The sequence below is a fragment of the Thalassophryne amazonica genome, chromosome 2 (genome assembly GCF_902500255.1).
Source record: "Thalassophryne amazonica chromosome 2, fThaAma1.1, whole genome shotgun sequence".
In the NCBI taxonomy this organism is placed as follows: Eukaryota; Metazoa; Chordata; class Actinopteri; order Batrachoidiformes; family Batrachoididae; genus Thalassophryne; species Thalassophryne amazonica.
The window spans coordinates 111,871,145-111,896,586 of NC_047104.1; the positions used below are offsets into that span (position 1 = coordinate 111,871,145).

General features: G+C 47.7%; 1 protein-coding gene and 1 long non-coding RNA gene across 2 annotated transcripts in view; one reads left to right on the forward strand and one right to left on the reverse strand.

The window, feature by feature from the left end:
- Positions 1 to 25,442, reverse strand: part of mettl15 (methyltransferase like 15) — a 307,480-nt gene that overhangs the window by 151,252 nt on the left and 130,786 nt on the right. The gene's annotated exons all lie outside the window — the stretch shown is intronic.
- LOC117529178 lies at positions 22,607 to 23,486 on the forward strand. The gene is made up of 2 exons (XR_004565940.1): positions 22,607 to 22,638; positions 23,284 to 23,486. It is a non-coding gene; the product is annotated as an uncharacterized LOC117529178 (long non-coding RNA).

The window sequence follows — 25,442 nt, forward strand, 5'->3', positions numbered from 1 at the left end:
GAGAACAGAGACTTGAGTCGCCAAACACCAGAAAAGTCTCCAGTGACGCCAGGAAAAGTAGCTAGATTTGTCGCAAGTCGCTTTTGAGAAAATAAGTTGTCAAGAGGGTTTGGAAAGTCACCAAGTTGGCAACACTGGTTGAAGCACGCTGATATATGTCATAATACACTGAGCACCTCTAAAAAGTTTGGGCATACTGGAAAATTTCAATGTATGCCAGCGTATGAGTCATACGTCCCACACATGCGGGACATAAGTTGTAAGTAAGTTATGCAATTGTTGACACACGTTTCTTGTAATTAACTCAAAAGTTGAAATACGTCCATTAATGGTGTCCATTGATTGGCTGAAAGCTGCAGTCCTCATGCAAACACACTAGTTTTATCATCTGAAACATTCACACAAGGAGTAAATATAAAGCCTTCAAGTTACCTGTTTGCTTCAGTCGGATTCATCATCACATCCTGACGAAAGCTTATCCACATAAAGCATCCCAATTTTGTAAAACAACATCTGAAAATACTTTAGGTCCTTGTAGTGGCTGAAGAAACAGTTTGAAAGCAAGTCCCTCAGCGGTTTCTGCTCCAGGTGCATTTCTCAGCCTGAAGACGTGGTCTGACCGGTGCCCCTTTGCGGTTTGATCGGTCTCCCCATCTGAATGATCAGACGCGTGAACGATATGGGGGTGGGGACCAATCAGTCTCCACAGGGGAACCGGTCAGACCACGACCAGCACATCATTCATTCATGGCAGTATTTACCACAGCCATCAGTCGACTCATCAGCAGTCTGCACGCAATGAAAATAAATCCCATGATCCACAAAAACAAAACAAAATAATGTTCAGTCCATTTTGTCTCCATGTGGAGCAGAGACACCACAAAACAGTGTACGCACACTGGATAACGTGCTTGTCAATATTTAAGTGTTCCACCTGTCAAACAAAAGGGTACTACCATTGACAGAAACACAAACCAAGCCAGACTTACCCATTTTGACTCACACTACACCACGTAGTACCAACCACAACCACTTGGTGGAAACGGGACTGTCAGCACATGCTGGATAAATCATCAAGGTGTTACAGCTGCTTAACTGAGACATACGCCAGCATTTTAATACGGCTGGCATACACTGGCTAAATTATCAAGGTGTGACAGGGCCTTCAGCAAACTTGACTCCAAAACAGATGTTCCACAGTTCATCACTATCTGTGCCATGATCTCCATGTAGATCTAGAGTTCTGTCATGAAGGGCATCTGGTATAGAACTGAAATGTCAGTTCAACATGAGGATCTATACCAGAGCAAAAATGGAAAAAGAAATTATTGTTATACATGAAACTTTGCATTTTGAGTTAATAATATTCATCATTAGCCTTAAACTCCAATATACTCCGAGGAGGACAACAAATCATTCTTTCAAGATCCTAATATTTACTGTATTTAGGCATACTCAAAACAGATACAGCTTGCAAGTGTAACATAGTTAAATAGATCAGATTAAATGCTGCTCACACAATCACATCTAGGTTTTTAAGAAAGTAACCCCAGTAACTGTTGAGACGGCCCAGGAATTCAGTGATGTTACGTTCCAGAAAAAAAAAATAAAAGTGTAACAACACTTGTTAATATGCACACGAAAATTGTTTCATCTTACTGAATTACTGGTGAGGTTATTATTTCAGTTCATCATATTCAGCAGGCCAATAAATTATTTTGCACTGAGCTTAATTTCCACATACTGTATACTCTGAATAACCAATGAGTCAAAATTAAAATTCATTATTCTTACCCAGCCAGTAGCAAAGATGTTCTATTTAAGACAGCTGACAACTTCTGGTTACAAAAATAATGCTGCCAAAAGAAAATGATAGCTACAATTTGTAACCACTGTGGGAAATGTCATTTTCAAATTATGTCTATCAACTGAAGTCAGTGCTGAACAATTTTCAGAAAAGTGTAACATAGAACAGTACCATAGAATTTAATTTGCGTGGACTCCTATGATCAGCTTTAAACCAATTCATTCTGCTTAAGAAAAGTAGTTAACATCACAGTTGTCTTTACAGGTGCAGCAACAAAGCATTCAGGTGACTGCAGTTGTTGTATGGCTGGGGGGCCTGGCTGCCTTTTTGTTTCTGTCTTTTGTTTTTCCTTCCAGGTGGCTTGCATTTGGGACTGAGTGGCTGTGTTGCTGAGGTTATCAGGACCTCACCCTGATCACCTGCGGCTCGTCAGGACTCACAGCTGTGGTGCATCTATATGGATTGGAACATGGTGGCATTTAAGACTGGAGTATACAGTGTGTATTTGCCAGAGACTCGACCTTGTGACCAGACGGGTGAGATCGTCGTCTCGGGAGCCATCTCATCAACAGTGGATGCAGAGAACGTCCAGGGTTTGATGCACGGTCTGTGAAAGAGGAGGGGGTGAGGTCTCACGCTCGTCAGCACACTTCCTGAGGTACGTTAGATTTTGTGACTAACGTTTATACAGTCAGTAAATGTGGTGTCCCTCACACCTTATTATATTGAGCTGTACGTTAGTCATGTATCGGCTTCCACTGCAGTGGAGTTTTGTGAACTGGATGTTCCATGCCTGCAGGTTGGGAAGCTGATTAGTAATTAAGCCAGGAAGTGTTTGCTGTTTATGTACACCTTTGAGTGGTCTCTCTGTGTGCAGAGTGTGGACTCACATAATGGTTCCTTCTTTCACAGACTCGGTTTGTTGCGGCCACCTGGGGGGTGTCGGCGGGGTCCTTGGGTCCGAACGGCTTCTGGCTCCGGACCGTTAGCGCTGCTGGGAGCGCACCGTATCACCACCACGCCAGACCGCACACTCTTTTGTTGTTTTTGTATCACATCACTGTTATGTATTAAATTCAGTTAGCCTTTGTACCGTGCTCTGCTTATTTCATACTGGGTCCTTCAAACGCTGGTCGGTTCTCCGAGCTGCGTCCGACACATAACAGTAGTCTCTGGCCAAACATCACGGACCCAGCGGTAGCAGAGACGGTAACGCGCCGGGAAGGCGGCAGCAGACGTTCAGTAGTTATCCGGATCAGTTGCGGGTGCTCTCCGCCCGGATGGTGCGTGTTGAGACCCATTGCTGAATACTGATTTGTGCTCTCTTGCAGCCGTGTTCCTGTGTTGTGCCTTATCTGTGGGTCGTGGTGGAGTGTGACTGGCGACGGCTTCGCGTCACGCTCCGACCGGATAAGAGGTTTAAACGGGAGCTGCAAGAGTGTGTCTGTAATGGGTGCACGCGCACGGCGGAGCTCTGTGGCACGGGTCGCTGAGCTTCCTGTGTTACAGTTGTAGCCCAGTTTCCCCGGATAAAGATAACTACTGCGTCTGTTGTATCAGCTCCGGCGTTATTTAGTTGAGCACATTTTGGTTGTGTGTTGCACACAGCTGCGCACGGAGATGCATCTCGTTTGTTTTCTGTCACCAAAGGGTTTTTTTTTTCATTTTTAGCACTTTGGCTCCCTCTTTTGGTGACTTAGTCACATTACCGTTAAGCTCTTAAGTTAGAACAGGTGTGTTCGATTTGTTTGAGCTTAACGGTATACGTCACTGATTTGTTTTGTGTTAGTTCATTTCGTGTGGGTGTTTTTTGAGTTGGTTTTTGTGTGGGATTTATTTTTTTCTTTTCCACTGTTTGTGTCTGGGGTTGTGACCCTGCAGCCTGTCATAGAAGAAAAAAAAAAAAAAAAAAAAAGGACCCAAACAACTATGTTGGTCTGTTAGTCTTTCTTTTTATTTCTTTTTGTTGCACCTCCCCAGGGTTTGATGGGACGGTCCCCTGGGGGGTGATGGGGTGGTACTTGGGTTTTTTTTTTCTCTTTTTTTTTTTTCTTTTTGTTTTTGTTATGCCCTCTCTTCTCCTCTGACTCCAGCCGGGTGAGCCGTAGTGTCGGCGTTGCTGGAGAGGTGCAGTTTGGTTGTGCTGGGTATTTCCCAGGTAGCCTCTGCACCTGGGAGGGGGGGGGGGTTTGGGGTATTTTCTTTTTCTTCCCTCTCTTCTCCTCTGGCTCCAGCCGGGTGAGCCGTAGTGTCGGCGTTGCTGGAGTGGTGCAGTTTGGTTATACTGGGCGTTTCCCGGGTAACCTCTGCACCTGGGGGGGGGGGGGGGTTTGATTCCCTGTTCCACCTCCGGCTTCAGCACGCCTTTGGCCGTCTGCCATCGGCGTGGCTGAGGTTTGGGGCAGTGGGATATACCCGCAGCTAGTGGCTGGTGTAGAAGTCGGAGGAGTGGCACCGGTTTGTGCTGTTTGCCATAACCGCTGTTCCACTCCTTCCGGTTGGCTTCTGGGGTATAGTCGCGGTTGGTGACACTGGACGTGCTTCCAGTTTCCACTGCGCCAAGGGGGTGGGGTTGGGGTTGTTTTGTTTGTATGTTTTTTTTTTTCTCTCTCTTCTTGTTTTTCCCCCCAGTTTCCGCCCTCAGGGTTTGACTGTGGTGTCCTCTGGGGGGGAAAGGGCTGTGGGTCCATCTAGCCATAGACGGCCGGGGCTGGGTCCATTGGTCATGAGGGGAGGCATCTCCTGGGGTTGACGAGTGGTCCTCTGGGAGGCGCTGGGAGTCCCCGTGGGTGACGTTGGATTCCAGAGGGACCTCGGCTGTGGTTATTACTCCTGGAGCTGGCGGAAGTCTCTGGGGGTGTTGGTCCCTACATGTCGTTTGGGGGTGGGGGGTGTTTTAGGCGCTTTTATTTGTAAGCTTAAGTTTGGGGTTTTCTTTTCTCCTCTTCCCGGGGTTTGATAGGACGGTCCCCTGGGGAGGGGGGGGGGGGTGGTTTGGTTGTTTGTGTTTGTCTTTTTTGTTTATGACTAATGACCGCACATGGTTGGATAAAGGCTGACCGCACAGGTTTAAGAACTCCTGGCCACACCTGTGCTAAGTGACTGACTGAAACAAAGGCAAGGATGCAGCCAGAGGAGAGGACATCAACCATTCTGTTGGAAGACGAATGCAGATGCGGTTTCCAGCCATGGTCCCTGGAGGGGGGTGTTTCTCCTGGGCCAGGTTTGTGTGGTCGCCGGGAGGCTTCCCGTGAGGGTGGGGTACTGTTGTATGGCTGGGGGGCCTGGCTGCCTTTTTGTTTCTGTCTTTTGTTTTTCCTTCCAGGTGGCTTGCATTTGGGACTGAGTGGCTGTGTTGCTGGGGTTATCAGGACCTCACCCTGATCACCTGCGGCTCGTCAGGACTCACAGCTGTGGTGCATCTATATGGATTGGAACATGGTGGCATTTAAGACTGAGATACAGTGTGTATTTGCCAGAGACGACCTTGTGACAGACGGGGTTGAGATCGCGTCTCGGGAGCCATCTCATCATCAGTGGATGCAGAGAACGTCCAGGGTTTGATGCACGGTCTGTGAAATAGGAGGGGGGTGAGGTCTCACGCTCGTCAGCACACTTCCTGAGGTACGTTAGATTTTGTGACTAACGTTTATACAGTCAGTAAATGTGGTGTCCCTCACACCTTATTATATTGAGCTGTACGTTAGTCATGTATCTCTAATATGGCCATCACAAGACCTGTGTTGCAAGAGTATGGTCCACTGAGTTTATTCATGCTGAGGTTTCATTGAATCAAGTTTGACTGAAGTAAGTTTGACTGTTTTGAGGATATCGTCAGACAGACAAAATAAACAGACATAATAGACAGATAAACATGCCTCTTTACGCTTCGCAACAAGGCCAAAAGCAGCACGACTGTACATTCAAACGTGAATAATTCATAAGACGAGTCTGGCTTTAGCTAAAATGTTCTTGCCATGGATAGAGCAGGAAAAATAAGTATTGAACATGTCGCCATTTTTCTCAGTAAATATATGATGAAATTGACATGAAATTTTCACCAGATGTCGGTAACAAGTAATCAATGTACATGCAAAGAAACCAAAAGAAATAAGTACACAAGAAAGTATACAATAAACAATGGAACAACCTCCCCATCTCCTTATTAGGACAGATAACAACTATCAAAATGAAAATATTACCTCAAATTAATTACCTTTTTTCAGTGATTCCATTCAAGCCCAAAGTCAAATGGTTTCAGACTTTAGATTCGGCCATTTCAAAGTTTTACTGGGAAAATAAAAATGCTAAAATTAGTCTCGCTACTCTTCAGAAAAATAAATCTCAAGGGGGTCTGGAAGCACCAAATTTACTACATTATTATCTTGCTAACCAGATACAATACTTGATCAAATGGATTCATCCTGATCCAGTCCACAGCTCCTGGATTGAATTAGAACAGTTAGAATGTAACAACATCAAACTCTCAGATTTACCCTTTAATACTACTTCCATTAAATGTCATGAAATGTTTTAAAAATCTGTTGATTTCTTCCACTCTGACTGCCTGGTGGAAAGCCTTAGAAATTACAGACTCACTAATGGAAATCTGTATAGATGCTCCTATTTGGTATAACCCAGACTTTAAGATAAATAAAGCAACTCTTCATGTCAGCACATGGGAACAGAAAGGAATCACACACCATCATCTCTTTCAAAATAAAAGGTCTATACCATTTAACAACTTGATGCAGAGGTTTGGAATTATAGGAGGAAATTTTATTCATTACCATCAAGTAAAGTATGCAGTGATGTCAAAATTTCAGACGCATCACTGCCCACCAGAACCGCCCACATTAGTGACAGACATCAAGAACCTCCTCCCAATAAAGAAAACCATGTCTAAGGTATATAAGTTAATATCATGTGTGGACACTGCTTTACATTTACCCATCTTAAAATGAGGGGGTGGACTTCCTGCTCACCTCTGACCCTGACCACTGGACACAGATTTGTAAAAACATTTTCAATGACAAAAAATACCAACTTACAACCCATCCAATACAAAGTTCTTCATAGAACACACATTACACAATATAAGATATATAAAATGGGCTTCTCAGACTCTGATGTTTGTTCAAACTGTGAGCTAAACACCACTGATACCTATTATCATGCTCTTTGGCTCTGCTCACCTGTCCAGTGTTTTTGGTCAAAAGTCACTGAAAAATTGTTCATCTTGGGATATAGAATTCCCTTATCTCCTAATTTATGTTTACTTGGAGACACAACAATTACTGAACTGCCAAATAAATAATCTAAAACTATACTTATAACACTGACTATTGCCAAAAAAAAACAATTTTGCTGAATTGGAAAAATAAACAATCAATCAATATTAACCACTGGTTAAACCTCCTTATCAAATATATATTGATGGAAAAAGTAGCCGCGTCATCAAAAAACCAATTACCAAAATTTAATGAAACATGGTCCCTATTTATCAATTCATTAATGTTGTGTGTTGGGGGGTGTGGCTGGATATTTTGGTGTTCTTTTCTTTTCTTTGCTCTCCAGGTGGCATGAGAACTGATTTGTCTGTGGAGAAGGTGCTGGCTGAAGAATCCTTCACCCTCATCAACATCATGTGCAGCACCTGTGAATGGTGCTCACATGCAACCTTAAAGACTTTCAGCTGAAGCAGATAATTGGATGGCGTTCTGCATTTAAGTCATGTGTGATTCAAGCAGAACTGCCGGGAACTCGACCTTGTGATGTTCGTTTGTGAGACGCTGAGGACCGCGCCTGGGTTTGACACATCGAGCCCGTGAAGCAAGGAAGGGTGAGGGACATATGCTGTCAGCACACATCAAAGGTGATTAAGTGTTTGACTAATTGTTGATAGTAACTTGGTATTTTGTTACGCAGTATACTTGAATTGTGATGAGGATTGTGCAGCTCGTTTCTCACTGCTGTGGCATGCGGATAAGTGATCCTCCACCTGTTGTGAGAAGCTGCTCATTTGCATAAGGCTTAAAATACAGACCTGCATGTGTTGCTGATAGTGTGTGTCTTTTGAAGGATATTAGTTGTAACTGCTAACTTACCTCACCTCTTCTATGCTTCGCAGAGAGTCGGTTTGTCGTGTCCACCTGGGGGGTGTTTGATGGTGGTAGTGGGTCCAGGAGCGCCGGGCTTCGATCCTTTTGGGCGCTGGAGAGCGTGCCAGCCTTCACTCCACCAGAAGGACGCTATTTCTGTTTTTACACTTTTTATGCACCAGCGGGTGAAATAAATATATTGTTTTTGGAACCGCTTTTCTGGTTATTTGTAGCGCTGGGTTCCGTCTGACGCAGGTCCGCTCCTCAACCCGCGTCGACACATAACAATTAAAGTTGAATTTGGAGGGCTAATATAAAAAAAAATATATATATATAATTCTTTTATTTTCTTTTTGCCTGTTAGGGAATGCCACTCTTGCATCTGTATTAATATTAGTTTATGATTTGTTCCTATTGTTGTTGACCAAGGGCACAATTTAGAACTAGAAAAAGGGGGGGCAAAGTGTGAGGCCCGCAGGGCCGAAGCCCATAGGCCGCTTTAGGCCCCCAGAAGCCAACAGTTTCTAGATAAGCTCAGATGCATTCTGAGCATCCAGAGCAGTAATTGTAATGTTTTGAGAAGACCATGAAGTGGACACCATTTGACTTAAGCAATTTGAAACTGTGGATATAAGTACTTTATTCTCAGAATAGCCAGCATTGATTTTATTAACATCCTGGTGTAAATAAGGTATCACCACATGTGTAGAACTCAAAAAGAATGATAGGTTGAGTTCTCATTAATAAAACAACTGCAATGTGGTAAATGTATTCATAAATATGAAAGAGCAGGCTCTTAATAATTATTAACTATCGCATACTGTATTTTTTCCCTCAAGATTTGTTTTTGCATAAGTTTGAAAAAAACAACAGATCATAAGTTTAGGATAAATTACTTATCATGAATTTAATTTTAGAAGTGGCACTAATTGTAGTAGTAGTAGTAGTAGTCTTTATTGTCATTGTTACTTTTTACAAAGTCACAACGAAATTAAAAGTGCTTCGGCTAGTGAGTTAAGAGCAATAAATAGTTTAAAAACATATAAAAGAATAAAACATACTGCACCGGCTATGAACAGGAATAAAACATCTAAAAGAATAAAACATATATTACACTGTTTATGGACAGGAATGGTACGATCACAGATTGCACTGGGTGAAAAAGACTGCCACCAGATGTATTGCATACTGAACATACTATTCCACCTTGAAGAATTAAGTGCCATGATTGTCTTTGGATAGAAACTATTTTTTAGACAATTTGTTGTGGTTTGTAATGTTCTGTATCTCATGCCTGATGGCATGAGCTGAAACTGACAATGTCCAGGGTGTGAGACGTCCTTTGAAATATCTATTGCCTTCTTGCGGCATCTGGACGTATAAGGGTGATTCTTTAACTACGGGCACTATTGGCCTTGTAAATGTAATTTCCACCACCCCATTGCCTTACAATATAAAGTGCCTTGGGGCAACTGTTTGTTGTGATTTGGCGCTATATACATGTGCTCTGATGTTACTGTTTATCTCCATAGAAACTACCCACACAATCTTTCATACTAACTTTTTAAAGGGACATTATTGTTGTGGTGGAAATTACGGCAATAGTGTGGGACAACTACATTTCGTTTAAAAAAATCACAACAGTTGTATGACATTGAATACCCCAATTACGTTTTGATTATTTTACTGCTATTTTATTCAGAGATATTTTAAAACATTAGAAAAAACATTTGTTTACTATTCATTTTTATCATTGAAGATCATAAGTCTGGGTGTGGGACAAGCACAAAACGACAATATTTGCATATAATGATGCTGAAAAAAGCTGAAAAAGTCATCATAGACTACTAGGACAAATTTCTTAAAACACTTTCATTGTAAAGATAACTATAAAAGTGTGAAATTTCCCCTTTTTTCTTTTTTTCATAAAATATGATCAAGGGACATAAAAGTGCCCGTAGTCTAAGAATCACCCATAAATGTCTTCCAGTGTGGGGAGGGGGCAGCCTATGGTCTTCTCTACTGCCCTAACGACCCTATGTAGCGCCTTCTTCTCTGAGGATGTGCAGCTGCCGTACCAAACACACAGTCCATATATGAGCACACTCTCTATGGAGCAGTGATAGAAGGCGAGAAGCAGATTTTGAGGAAGTCTATTCCTCCTGAGGATTCTCAGAAAGTACAGTCTCTGCTGCGCCTTCTTCAACAGCTCCTTGGTGTTGGCGCACCATGTCAGGTTATTCTCCAGCTCAATGCCGAGAAACCTGAACACCGGCACCCGCTCCACACAGACACCCCCCGATAAAGACTGGTTGGATGTCAGACTTGTTCCTTCTAAAGTCAACAACAAGCTCCTTTGTTTTTGCAGTGTTAAGGAGCAGGTTGTTGCCTAAACACCACTCTACCAGCCGCTCCTCCTCATCCCTGTAGGCTAGCTCATCTATGTCGTCTGAGATGAGTCCGACTACAGTCGTGTCATCTGCGAACTTTATTATCTTATTACTAGGGTGGGTAGGGACACAGTCATAGGTGTAAAGAGTGTAGAGGAGTAGGCTAAGCACACAGCCCTGTGGTGAGCCGGTGCTGAGACTGAGAGCAGTGGAGATGTTGGAACCCAGCCTGACAACACTCATACTGAACATAATTTCGCTTGCACAGACTGATTTTGGAGATCAAGCAACTGTTGTGTGTGGGCCGCCAGAAGAGGAGGTACTGCTGGCCCACCACCAGTGGGCGCTCTGCCTGAAGTGCGGGCTTCAGGCACGAGAGGGCGCTGCCGCCATGGACACAGCCGGGGGTGACAGCTGTCGCTCATTACCTCTTGACAGCTGTCACCCATCTACTCAACATCATCTCACTCCATAAAGACCAGACGTCATCTCCACCTCGTTGCCGAGATATCATACTTTATTGGAGGTAATATCCTCAGCCTTTTGTAAATCTGTTTATTGTGAGTGTTTGCAGGAGAACCGGTCGTTTTTGAGGAGGCTATGCAAGACGGTGCTCCTTTTCAGCTGAGACCGCTGCAACGCGCTGAGTGTGAGGTGGAGGTGGCATTCCCATCGTTATTGTTACTGGGTGTACACACACCCACACTTGACTGTCTTTGTTCTTCGCCAGCAGTACCAGATCCGACAGTCGGGGACGGTGATCACCTGGGAATTCGGGACTTGGCGGCTCCAGTATTCACCAGGTTCTGGGGCGGCGGAAATTGTGTGGTTCCGGCTCTCCTCAGGACAGACGTCTTCTATCCTCGAGCCTGCCCACACGTCACCTTTGTGTATTGACTGTTGTGATATTCTGAGATTGTCTGTATGTTCGTTGTGCACATTCACAACATTAAATTGTTATATTTTGGCTCATCTATTGACCGTTCATTTGCGCCCCCTGTTGTGGGTCCGTGTCACTACACTTTCCCAACAGGATATCTCGGCCAGTGTCATGGACTCCGAGGGGCGTCACCCGGCTGTTGAACGACCAATGGGAGAGCAGGGAGCGCAGACGTCTGCAGGAGACGTGATTGGTGAGCTGCAGCACATTCTCACTGCCTTTACGGCTCGGTTGGATCAAATGACTGAGCAAAACATCCTCCTGAACCGCAGGGTGGAGGCTCTCTCCGCACAGATGGCGGCGAGCGCTCAGGGCGCTGCTGCAGCTCGTCCTCCTGCCGACCCTGTGCAGGATATAAATGTTCCAGTGGTGGTTCAACAACCCCTCCCACCTTCCCCTGAAGCATACATAAGCCCTCCTGAGCCGTACGGAGGTTGTGTGGAGACGTGCGTGGACTTTCTTATGCAGTGTTCGCTCGTCTTCGCACAACGTCCCGTCATGTACGTGTCAGATGGTAGTAAAATAGCTTATGTGATTGCTCTGCTTCGGGGTAAAGCACGCGCCTGGGCTACGGCGCTCTGGGAACAGAACTCACGGTTGTTATCAGCATACACTGGGTTTGTGGGGGAGTTCAGAACAGTGTTTGATCACCCTAACAGAGGAGAGACCGCTTCAACAGTGCTGCTGTCAATGAGACAGGGACGCGAGAGCGCAGCCGCTTATGCAGTTAACTTCCGCATCGCGGCTGCGAGGTCCGGCTGGAATAACGTTGCGCTCCGCGCCGCCTTCATAAACGGACTGTCGTTGGTTCTGAAGGAGCAGCTGGTAGCTAAGGAGGAACCGCGGGATTTAGACGGGCTTATCTATTTCTTTATATGGTTAGACAATCAGTTGGAGGAACGCCGTCGGGAGTGAGGCGAAGGACATGACCGGATACGCGCCGCCCATCTCCCTTCCGGGTTCGAAAAGGAGCCGCCCTCCCCACGCTCCACAGCCGCAGCGCTTTGTGGGGCAACAGCTCCCCCTGCTGACATTGTTAGGGAAATGCACAGGGCCAAAATGGGGAGGCTGATCCGTGGAGAGTGTTTTCTCTGCAGCTCAACTGAGCACACACAGAGAAACTGCCCCAAACGGCCAAAACGACAACACTCGCCCTTAGAGACTGGGCTAAGGGGGGGTCAAAACATTCAAGTAAGACACACACAAATTGCCACACGACTCCCAGTCACAATCCTGAGCGGGGATTTAACCCTTCAAGCCCGAGCACTGGTGGACACGGGGTCAGAAGGGAATCTGCTAGACAGCAGATGGGCAAGGGAGGTAGGGCTCCCTCTGGTGGCGCTTCCTTCGCCATTGCAGGTGTGGGCACTAGATGGCACCCTCCTCCCTTTACTCACACACAAGACACAACCAGTAACTCTGGTGGTGTCTGGAAACCATCGGGAGGAGATTGAGTTTTTTGTAACTCCTTCTACCTCCCGCGTGATTTTGGGCATCCCATGGATGTTGAAGCACAATCCCCGGATTGATTGGCCGTCTGGGGTGGTGGTTCAGTGGAGCGAAACCTGCCATCGGGGGTGTTTAGGATCCTTGGTTCCTCCCGGTTTACAGGCTAAGGAGGAGATCAAAGTCCCTCCCAATCTGACGGCAGTGCCGGTTGAGTACCACGATCTTGCTGACGTCTTCAGCAAGGATCTGGCACTCACCCTTCCCCCGCACCGTCCGTACAATTGTGCCATTGATTTGGTTCCAGGCACTGAGTTCCCGTCCAGCAGGCTGTACAACCTCTCACGACCTGAGCGCGAATCAATGGAGACCTACATCCGGGACTCATTAGCTGCCGGGCTGATCCGGAACTCCACCTCCCCGATGGGGGCAGGTTTCTTTTTTGTGGGCAAGAAAGATGGCGGACTCCGTCCATGCATTGATTACAGGGGGCTGAATGAGATTACGGTTCACAACCGATACCCGTTGCCATTGTTAGATTCCGTGTTCACCCCCCTGCATGGAGCCAAAATCTTTACTAAGCTGGATCTTAGAAATGCGTATCACCTGGTTCGGATCCGGAAGGGAGACGAATGGAAGACGGCATTTAACACCCCGTTAGGTCACTTTGAGTACCTGGTCATGCCGTTCGGCCTCACCAACGCCCCCGCGACGTTCCAAGCCTTGGTTAACGACGTCTTGCGGGACTTCCTGCACCGATTCATCTTCGTATATCTGGACGATATTCTCATCTTTTCTCCGGATCCTGAGACCCATGTCCAGCATGTACGTCAGGTCCTGCAGCGGTTGTTAGAGAACCGACTGTTTGTGAAGGGCGAGAAGTGCGAGTTTCACCGCACGTCTTTGTCCTTCCTGGGGTTTATAATCTCCTCCAACTCCGTCGCCCCTGATCCGGCCAAGGTTGCGGCGGTGAGAGATTGGCCCCAACCAACAAGCCGTAGGAAGCTGCAACAGTTCCTCGGTTTCGCTAATTTCTATAGGAGGTTCATTAAGGGCTACAGTCAGGTAGTTAGCCCCCTGACAGCCCTGACCTCTCCAAAAGTCCCCTTCACCTGGTCGGATCGGTGCGAAGCCGCGTTCAAGGAGTTGAAACGACGGTTCTCTACTGCGCCAGTTTTGGTGCAGCCCGACCCTAGCCGCCAGTTCATGGTTGAAGTGGACGCCTCTGACTCAGGGATAGGAGCCGTGCTGTCCCAGAGCGGAGAGACCGATAAGGTTCTTCACCCGTGTGCCTACTTTTCACGCAGGTTGACCCCGGCTGAACAGAACTATGACGTCGGCAATCGAGAACTCCTTGCGGTGAAAGAGGCTCTTGAGGAGTGGAGACACCTGTTGGAGGGAGCGTCTGTGCCGTTCACGGTTTTCACTGACCATCGGAACCTGGAGTATATCAGGACCGCCAAGCGGCTGAACCCCAGGCAAGCCCGCTGGTCACTGTTCTTCGGGCATTTTGACTTCCGGATCACCTATCGCCCCGGGACCAAGAACCAGAGGTCGGATGCCTTGTCCCGGGTACACGAAGAGGAGGTCAAAACTGCACTGTCGGATCCACCGGAGCCCACTATCGTGGCCACCCTCACCTGGGACGTGGAGAAGACCGTCCGGGAGGCCCTGGCACGGAGCCCGGACCCAAGAACAGGTCCGAAGAACCGTCTGTACATCCCACCAGAGGCCAGAGCTGCAGTCTTGGACTTCTGTCACGGTTCCAAGCTCTCCTGTCATCCAGGGGTGCGAAGGACCGTGGCAGTTGTCCGGCAGCGCTTCTGGTGGGCGTCTATGGAGGCAGACGTCCGGGAATATATCCAGGCCTGCACCACCTGTGCCAGGGGCAAGGCAGTACACACGAAGGCCCAAGGACTCCGCCAGCCGCTGCCGGTGCCTCATCGCCCCTGGTCCCACATCGGCCTGGATTTCGTCACGGGCCTCCCGCCGTCCCAGGGCAACACCACCATCTTCACGATAGTGGACCGTTTCTCCAAGGCGGCCCACTTCGTGGCCCTCCCGAAGCTCCCAACAGCTCAGGAGACAGCAGACCTCCTGGTCCACCACGTTGTCCGTCTGCATGGGATACCCTCCGACATCGTCTCAGATCGTGGTCCCCAGTTCTCCTCACACGTCTGGAGGAGCTTCTGCAGGGAACTGGGGGCCACCGTGAGCCTCTCGTCCGGGTACCATCCACAGACGAACGGACAGGCAGAGAGGGGTCAACCAGGAACTGGAACAGACCCTCCGCTGCGTCACATCTGCGCACCCGATGGCCTGGAGCAACCATCTGGCCTGGATCGAGTATGCGCATAACAGCCAGGTGTCTTCGGCCACCGGCCTCTCCCCATTTGAGGTGTGTTTGGGGTATCAGCCCCTGTTGTTTCCCGTGGTGGAGGGAGAGGTCGGTGTGCCCTCGGTCCAGGCCCACCTGTGGAAGTGCCGTCAGGTGTGGCGCTCCGCCCGCTTTGCCTTGTTGAAGGCCCGGATGAGGGCGAAGACCCATGCAGACTGCCAGCGATCCCCAGCCCCTGCTTACCAGCCCAGGCAGGAGGTGTGGCTTTCCACGAAGGACATTCCCCTCCAGGTGGACTCCCTGAAACTTCAGGACAGGTACATTGGCCCCTTCAAGATCCTCAAAGTCCTCAGTCCTGCCGCAGTGAAGCTCCAACTCCTGGCTTCACTGCAGATCCATCCGGTTTTCCACGTGTCACGTATCAAACCTCATCACACCTCACCCCTCTGTGCTCCCGGACCGGCGCCCCCTCCTGCTCGGATCATCGACGGGGGGCCGGCTTGGACGGTGCGCCGGCTCCTGGACGTCCGTCGGATGGGTCGGGGGTTCCAGTACTTGGTGGACTGGGAGGGGTATGGACCCGAAGATCCGGCCCTCCTGGCCGACTTCTACCGTCGACACCCCAACAAGCCGGGTCGGGCACCAGGAGGCGCCCGTTGAGGGGGGGGTCCTGTTGTGTGTGGGCCGCCAGAAGAGGAGGTACTGCTGGCACACCACCAGTGGGCGCTCTGCCTGAAGTGCGGGCTTCAGGCACGAGAGGGCGCTGCCGCCATGGACACAGCCGGGAGTGACAGCTGTCGCTCATTACCTCTTGACAGCTGTCACCCATCTACTCAACATCATCTCACTCCATAAAGACCAGACGTCATCTCCACCTCGTTGCTGAGATATCATACTTCATTGGAGGTAATATCCTCAGCCTTTTGTAAATCTGTTTATTGTGAGTGTTTGCAGGAGAACCGGTCGTTTTTGAGGAGGCTGTGCAAGACGGCGCTCCTTTTCAGCTGAGACCGCTGCAACGCGCTGAGTGTGAGGTGGAGGTGGCATTCCCACCGTTATTGTTACTGGGTGTACACACACCCACACTTGACTGTCTTTGTTCTTCGCCATCAGTACCAGATCCGACAGTCGGGGACGGTGATCACCTGGGAATTCGGGACTTGGCGGCTCCAGTATTCACCAGGTTCTGGGGCGGCGGAAATTGTGTGGTTCCGGCTCTCCTCAGGACAGACGTCTTCTATCCTCGAGCCTGCCCACACGTCACCTTTGTGTATTGACTGTTGTGATATTCTGAGATTGTCTGTATTTTCGTTGTGCACATTCACAACATTAAATTGTTATATTTTGGCTCATCTATTGACCGTTCATTTGCGCCCCCTGTTGTGGGTCCGTGTCACTACACAGCAATTTCCCAACAGCAATAACTGCAGATGGTAAATTAGTAAATTAGCATATGGTCCATTGATACTTATGTGTAGACACTAGTCCCTATTTTTGGTTTCAAATCTAGGCAAATACAGTCTCAGAAAATTCCGAATGTGACAAAGAAGAAACAGGTGTTGTAAACAAGTCAATGCTGCTAAAAATACAAACTTGCAGAAACAACGATACTATTCTGACATGGTTTTGCACATAAGACTGACATGGTTTGCACATAAGACTGGCATAGCATGTTTCAAGTACACACATATATGTCAGAAGGTGGGGGGGACATACCATATTCTGTCCCCCCTGGTTGAAAAGGTGGGGGGGGGACATGCCCCCCATCCGCCACCAAATTGCGCACATGTTGCTGACCTACTGACTTACTACTGTGCCGCTGATCCAGTTTGCAGTTCTATGGGGTACTCTTGTTGTCAGAGACTGATACTGTGTGTTTTTTTTTCCTTCTTCTTCTCTTGAATATGAGTGAATTAGTGGAGGAGAGAAATTGTGTCTTTTAGAGTGGCTGGCACCTCGGGTGCGGCGGGGCTGTGCGGCCTGGCCGTGCGGGGATGATCTGGTGTCCGGGTGTGGGGTCCTGGACTTGCTGGGGGACTTGGGGTTGGGACTTCGGGGGCCGGGGGGGGGGTTGCTTCCCAGTGCTGCCGGTTGGCGCTGCGGACTACTGGGGGGATTGGGTCAGGTGCTGGCCCGCGCTCCCTACGGCTCCTCCCTTGTGGGACATGGGTGCGCCTCCATGCCTGGGGGGGGGGGGGGGGGGGGGGGGGGGGGGGGGCTGGCCGGCCCGCTGATGGGGGCTCAGGTGTCGCGCCGTGGGGCTTCTGGTCCTATTGGCGGTGAGGGTGGTGGTGGCGGGGGGAAGAGCTGGGCGGCCATCATTCCTTTTCAGCTGGGTCTGTCTGCTCTGCCATTGGTGTGTTGGGGTACGGTACCTGGGCGGAGGGTGGTGATTCTCGCCGGGGCTCAGGTGTATGTGGCTCCCTGTGCCCCGGCCTCTCCCTTCGGGTTTGTGGGGCCCGCCTGTCTCCCTTTGGCTCCTCGGCTGCCCCTGCCACTCCGGGGTCCCATCTTGCACCTTCCCTGGTTCGAGGACCTACGGACGGGGTGGCCCGTCCATCTGTGGCTCCCTGGCCCCCTGTCCCCGTGTTGATTTGCTCCTCACTGGGCCTCCGGTGCTCGTCCGGGTCCACCCGCCTACCCCTGTCTCGTGGTTTCCCTGGCACCTTCGCCGTGCCTCTCCTTCCGTCTGCTGCTTGGGGTTGGGCCTCAGTCTGTGGTGCAGCTGTGTGCTGCGGCCTTCCACTGTGGGTGACTGTGAGGAGGAAGCGTAGCCCTAAACAGAAGCCCCGTGTACATCACCAACCCGTTCACATCTCTAACCGTTTTTCCCCACTCGACGACACACCCGCCGAGGATCAAACTCTGGTTATTGGCGACTCTGTTTTGAGAAATGTGAAGTTAGCGACACCAGCAACCATAGTCAATTGTCTTCCGGGGGCCAGAGCAGGCGACATTGAAGGAAATTTGAAACTGCTGGCTAAGGCTAAGCGTAAATTTGGTAAGATTGTAATTCACGTCAGCAGTAATGACACCCGGTTACGCCAATCGGAGGTCACTAAAATTAACATTAAATCGGTGTGTAACTTTGCAAAAACAATGTCGGACTCTGTAGTTTTCTCTGGGCCCCTCCCCAATCGGACCGGGAGTGACATGTTTAGCCACATGTTCTCCTTGAATTGCTGGCTGTCTGAGTGGTGTCCAAAAAATGAGGTGGGCTTCATAGATAATTGGCAAAGCTTCTGGGGAAAACCTGGTCTTGTTAGGAGAGACGGCATCCATCCCACTTTGGATGGAGCAGCTCTCATTTCTAGAAATCTGGCCAATTTTCTTAAATCCTCCAAACCGTGACTATCCAGGGTTGGGACCAGGAAGCAGAGTTGTAGTCTTACACACCTCTGCAGCTTCTCTCCCCCTGCCATCCCCTCATTACCCCATCCCCGTAGAGACGGTGCCTGCTCCTAGACTGCCAATAACCAGCAAAAATCTATTTAAGCATAAAAATTCAAAAAGAAAAAATAATATAGCACCTTCAACTGCACCACAGACTAAAACAGTTAAATGTGGTCTATTAAACATTAGGTCTCTCTCTTCTAAGTCCCTGTTGGTAAATGATATAATAATTGATCAACATATTGATTTATTCTGCCTTACAGAAACCTGGTTACAGCAGGATGAATATGTTAGTTTAAATGAGTCAACACCCCCGAGTCACACTAACTGTCAGAATGCTCGTAGCACGGGCCGGGGCGGAGGATTAGCAGCAATCTTCCATTCCAGCTTATTAATTAATCAAAAACCCAGACAGAGCTTTAATTCATTTGAAACCTTGTCTCTTAGTCTTGTCCATCCAAATTGGAAGTCCCAAAAACCAGTTTTATTTGTTATTATCTATCGTCCACCTGGTCGTTACTGTTTCTCTGTGAATTTTCAGACCTTTTGTCTGACTTAGTGCTTAGCTCAGATAATTATAGTGGGCGATTTTAACATCCACACAGATGCTGAGAATGACAGCCTCAACACTGCATTTAATCTATTATTAGACTCTATTGGCTTTGCTCAAAAAGTAAATGAGTCCACCCACCACTTTAATCATATCTTAGATCTTGTTCTGACTTATGGTATGGAAATAGAAGACTTAACAGTATTCCCTGAAAACTCCCTTCTGTCTGATCATTTCTTAATAACATTTACATTTACTCTGATGGACTACCCAGCAGTGGGGAATAAGTTTCATTACACTAGAAGTCTTTCAGAAAGCGCTGTAACTAGGTTTAAGGATATGATTCCTTCTTTATGTTCTCTAATGCCATATACCAACACAGTGCAGAGTAGCTACCTAAACTCTGTAAGGGAGATAGAGTATCTCGTCAATAGTTTTACATCCTCATTGAAGACAACTTTGGATGCTGTAGCTCCTCTGAAAAAGAGAGCTTTAAATCAGAAGTGTCTGACTCCGTGGTATAACTCACAAACTCATAGCTTAAAGCAGATAACCCGTAAGTTGGAGAGGAAATGGCGTCTCACTAATTTAGAAGATCTTCACTTAGCCTGGAAAAAGAATCTGTTGCTCTATAAAAAAGCCCTCCGTAAAGCTAGGACATCTTTCTACTCATCACTAATTGAAGAAAATAAGAACAACCCCAGGTTTCTTTTCAGCACTGTAGCCAGGCTGACAAAGAGTCAGAGCTCTATTGAGCTGAGTATTCCATTAACTTTAACTAGTAATGACTTCATGACTTTCTTTGCTAACAAAATTTTAACTATTAGAGAAAAAATTACTCATAACCATCCCAAAGACGTATCGTTATCTTTGGCTGCTTTCAGTGATGCCGGTATTTGGTTAGACTCTTTCTCTCCGATTGTTCTGTCTGAGTTATTTTCATTAGTTACTTCATCCAAACCATCACATGTTTATTAGACCCCATTCCTACCAAGGACTGCTCAAGGAAGCCCATACCATTATTTAATGCTTCGATCTTAAATATGATCAATCTATCTTTGTTAGTTGGCTATGTACCACAGGCTTTTAAGGTGGCAGTATTAAACCATTACTTAAAAAGCCATCACTTGACCCAGCTATCTTAGCTAATTATAGGCCAATCTCCAACCTTCCTTTTCTCTCAAAAATTCCTTGAAAGGGTAGTTGTTAAAACAGCTAACTGATCATCTGCAGAGGAATGGTCTATTTGAAGAGTTTCAGTCAGTTTTAGAATTCATCATAGTACAGAAACAGCATTAGTGAAGGTTACAAATGATCTTCTTATGGCCTCGGACAGTGGACTCATCTCTGTGCTTGTTCTGTTAGACCTCAGTGCTGCTTTTGATACTGTTGACCATAAAATTTTATTACAGAGATTAGAGCATGCCATAGGTATTAAAGGGCACTGCGCTGCGGTGGGTTTGAATCATATTTGTCTAATAGATTACAATTTGTTCATGTAAATGGGGAATCTTCTTCACAGACTAAAGTTAATTATGGAGTTCCACAAGGTTCTGTGCTAGGACCAATTTTATTCACTTTATACATGCTTCCCTTAGGCAGTATTATTAGACGGTATCGCTTAAATTTTCATTGTTACGCAGATGATACCCAGCTTTATCTATCCATGAAGCCAGAGGACACCCACCAATTAGCTAAACTGCAGGATTGTCTTACAGACATAAAGACATGGATGACCTCTAATTTCCTGCTTTAAACTCAGATAAAACTGAAGTTATTGTACTTGGCCCCACAAATCTTAGAAACATGGTGTCTAACCAGATCCTTACTCTGGATGGCATTACCCTGACCTCTAGTAATACTGTGAGAAATCTTGGAGTCATTTTTGATCAGGATATGTCATTCAAAGCGCATATTAAACAAATATGTAGGACTTGCTGTTTTGCATTTACGCAATATCTCTAAAATCAGAAAGGTCTTGTCTCAGAGTGATGCTGAAAAACTAATTCATAGCATTTATTCACTCTAGGCTGGACTATTGTAATTCATTATTATCAGGTTGTCCTAAAAGTTCCCTAAAAAGCCTTCAGTTAATTCAAAATGCTGCAGCTAGAGTACTGACGGGGACTAGAAGGAGAGAGCATATCTCACCCATATTGGCCTCTCTTCATTGGCTTCCTGTTAATTCTAGAATAGAATTTAAATTCTTCTTCTTACTTATAAGGTTTTGAATAATCAGGTCCCATCTTATCTTAGGGACCTCGTAGTACCATATCACCCCAATAGAGCGCTTCACTCTCAGACTGCAGGCTTACTTGTAGTTCCTAGGGTTTGTAAGAGTAGAATGGGAGGCAGAGCCTTCAGCTTTCAGGCTCCTCTCCTGTGGAACCAGCTCCCAATTCAGATCAGGGAGACAGACACCCTCTCTACTTTTAAGATTAGGCTTAAAACTTTCCTTTTGCTAAAGCTTATAGTTAGGGGCTGGATGAGGTGACCCTGAACCATCCCTTAGTTATGCTGCTATAGACGTAGACTGCTGGGGGGTTCCCATGATGCACTGTTTCTTTCTCTTTTTGCTCTGTATGCACCACTCTGCATTTAATCATTAGTGATCGATCTCTGCTCCCCTCCACAGCATGTCTTTTTCCTGGTTCTCTCCCTCAGCCCAACCAGTCCCAGCAGAAGACTGGCCCCTCCCTGAGCCTGGTTCTGCTGGAGGTTTCTTCCTGTTAAAAGGGAGTTTTTCCTTCCCACTGTAGCCAAGTGCTTGCTCACAGGGGGTCGTTTTGACCGTTGGGGTTTTACATAATTATTGTATGGCCTTGCCTTACAATATAAAGCGCCTTGGGGGCAACTGTTTGTTGTGATTTGGCGCTATATAAAAAAAATTGATTGATTGATTGATTGATCTCCATCAGCCACTCCTGCCTTGCAATTTTAATGCACACACTTTATTTCTACACGTTTAGTAAAACACCTTCACTAATTTAGAGTCGGGATCACTAGGCAGTGGTGGGTTTGCAGGGCAGGCTGTGGTACAGCGGTGTGCCGGGCTGCCCGCGGCAGTCTGCCACCTGCCGTCTCTTGCCCTGCTTTTAATACAACACTTTATCTTTGCTCACTTAGGGGGTCGTACACAGCAAGGGAGATTAATTAGGATAAATTACTAGTACTAGGGGAGGTGATGGTCAAGTGGTTAAGGTGTTGGGCTTCAGTCCAGAAGATCATGGGTTCAAATCCCCACCTGACTGGAAAATCACTAAGGGCCCTTGGGCAAGGCCTTTAATCCCCTATTGCTCCCAGTGTGTCGTGAGTGCCTTGTATGGCAGCACCCTGACATCGGGGTGAATGTGAGGCATAATTGTAAAGTGCTTTGAGCGTCTGATGCAGATGGAAAAGCGCTATATAAATGCAGTCCATTTACCATTAATTATAACAACTATGGTGGGGTTGGTAGGTAAGGTGAGTGTGGCATGTGGGGTTGGCCCGAGGTGCTGTGGGTGTCTGGGGCTCTGCCTCACCGTTCTGCCGTGGTCCCGTGGCCCTGCTCTGGGCCTGTGGGGCCCGGGGTCCTGTGGCCCGTTGTGGGGGTGTGTGGTGTCGGTGGGGCGCGGGCGTTGGCACTGGGGGGGGTCGGCGGCTGCTGGGGGATGGGGGCTGTGGTCTCTGCGGGGTGGACCCCGCTCTTGCTCGGGCGGCCTCCTGCTCATGGGCTTTGGTGTTTCAGGTGAGGGCCCTGCTGGCTGCGCTGGGGGGGCCTGGCTGTCGGGGATCCTTGTGCACTTCGTGGCCCCAGGGTTGGGCCTCACCTCTTGTCTGGGGGCTGGGCCCACCCTCGTATGGCTCGGTGGTCCCTACCTTGTGCTTTGGATTCAGTTGCGGAGGCAACTTTGCCCTCCGCCGCTCGCTCCCGCCTTTGGGGGCCATGGCCCTGGTGGTGTGGTTTTGGGGCTCCCCCTATTGGTGGGCCTATGCTGACGCCCTGGGTGCTTCCCATGGTATGGGGCTGCTCCCCATGCCTCCGTGAGGGGGGGGGGGATGGTGTCGGGGGTGCGTTCCGGCGCAGTCGGGCCGCTCCCCTGTTGGTTTGCCGTGCTGCTCGGTGGCTCTGGGGGCTGCCCTTCCTGGCCCTTGTGCCCTTCCACTGCCCTTTTTCTCCTGGTTTCCCCCGGGGCCCTGCGTCCTGGACCCATTTCCGTCATTGCTCGAGGCCGACCGTGTGGCTTCTGACGTGCCGGAGTGGTCCATGTCATATGGTAAGGTTCTGTACTCTTGTCTTGGCCCAACACACCAGCCACAGTAGTGATCTGATATTTAGCTGTGATCTGGGTCTTTGTGTGTGGATGGTTGCGTGTTTGTGGCCGTTACCACAATTCGGTTTTTGGGTGCTCTTAATGGGATTAACACTCTGGTATTCTAGATTAGGGTATGGATGCTCACTAATTAGACAACAGACTGTTGCTGTCACTTTTTGTTCATGTGTGGTTGTTTGTCCTGGTATGTTGTATGGTTGGGGCTCTGCCTCCTTAGTGTCTCACATCACAGTTATTGTCTTCACCACTCGTCTCTCCTTCTTGTCTGTCTTTGTATTGTTTTGGTGGTCGGCCCATCCTGATAGAAGCTGTCGGTTGGCTTTGAGTAGGATGTTGTAGGCTGATCGGGAAGGGTGGATGGGGATCACACACACACACACCACATTCACTCATGCACTACATATCTTCTGTCTTGCAAGAATAAATTGCATATATGGGTATTAATGTTCATAAATGGTTCTGCCAGTGTGGCATTTACCATTACTATATATGCAGATGGGAGAGAAAAAAAAGAAAAAAAAAAGAAAAAGAAATAAGTACAGAAATAAAGTTATGTGAAATAAAATGGAATGATACAGGGAAAAAATATTGAAAACATTTACGGAAATGTATTTAATATTTCAATTTCAATTTTCAATTTATTTTAATTTACATAGCGCCAAATCACAACAGAGTCGCCTTAAAGCGCTTCACACAGGTAAGGTCTCCCTTACCAACCCCCAGAGCAACAGTGGTAAAGAAAAACTCCCTCTGAGGAAGGAACCTCAAGCAGACCAGACTCAAAGGGGTGACCCTCTGCTTGGGCCATGCTACAAACATAAATTACAGAACAATTCACGGAACAATTCACGGACAAATATATAAGAAATGCTATTGGCGCACAGGACAGGAGGATCGCCAACACGAATACAACTCCCATCTCTGGATGGAGCTGCACCTTAAACAGAGAGAAAAAACAGAATCAGGCATCAGAAAGACAAAAAAAAAAAAATACTGTATAATTTCCCAGCATTTAACAACAAGAAAAACAGAAGAAATACTAAGGTGATCGCCGGCCACTAGCCCTAAGGGCCCTGTCCCACTGGCGTGTAGGAGGATTTGCGCATGAAATGAGGAGACAAAAGCTGAGCGCCCGCAACAAAGGTGGGCGGAAATGACAAATGTCGCGGGGTGGATCAGCGAATACATGAGGAAGAATAGCGGATATAACAGGGAACAGAAGCGAAGGAGCCCCCATGAGGGGCATAGTGGCCATGATGCACTCGCTTCATCCGTGCCCACTCTGTCTGCATGCGCGACATACCATTTGCGACCGTGATGTGGCCGTGCTGGACACGCGTCATATCTGTTTTGCACGCTGTCCCGGTCCGCCGCCAAGCCGCGCCAACCCGTCGGTTGCGGATATCAGCGGATGACAGGGGATATGCAGCGCGTTGGTTGTGTATGTCCTGCGTATGTCTTCAGTATGTGTTCAGGCAGTGATGCGGATCTCATCCGCAGCAGGATTTTTCAGCCGCTCAAAAATCCTGGCTGCGGACATGCGTGCCTCTGCGGATGATCACAGACGTGTTCGGATGGCGGCCGACTCATACAGGAATGTTACATGGTTATTGCGGTTGTTTGGCGGATGTGGGCCACTTTTGTGCGCATTCCATCTGCAAATCATCCTAAACGCCAGTGGGACAGGGCCCTAAACTTCAGTAAAAGACCCAGAATTTAGGTAAAGTTGAGGCCGTGGCCCGCTCCAATTACAAATTATTAATACAAATTATTAATACTTTGTACAAAAGTCTTCATTGGTAATGACAGCTCCAAGATGCCTCCTGTATGGAGAAACTAGTTACACGCATTGCTCTGATGTGATTTTGGCCGATTCTTTCACACACACAACCTTCAAATCTTGAAGGTTCCGTCGACCTCTTTGATGAACTCAGATTTTTTTATTTTTTTCCATATATTTTCTCTTGGATTTAAGTCAGTTGATTGGCTGGGCCATTCTTACAGGTTAATTTTCATTCTCTGAAACCAATTGAGTGTTTCCTCGGCTGTGTGTTTGGGATCATTGCCTTGCTGAAATATCTACCCTCGTTTCATTGTCATCATCCTGGTAGACTGTTGTCAAGAATGTCTCTGTACATTTTTTCCATTCATTCTTGTTTCAATT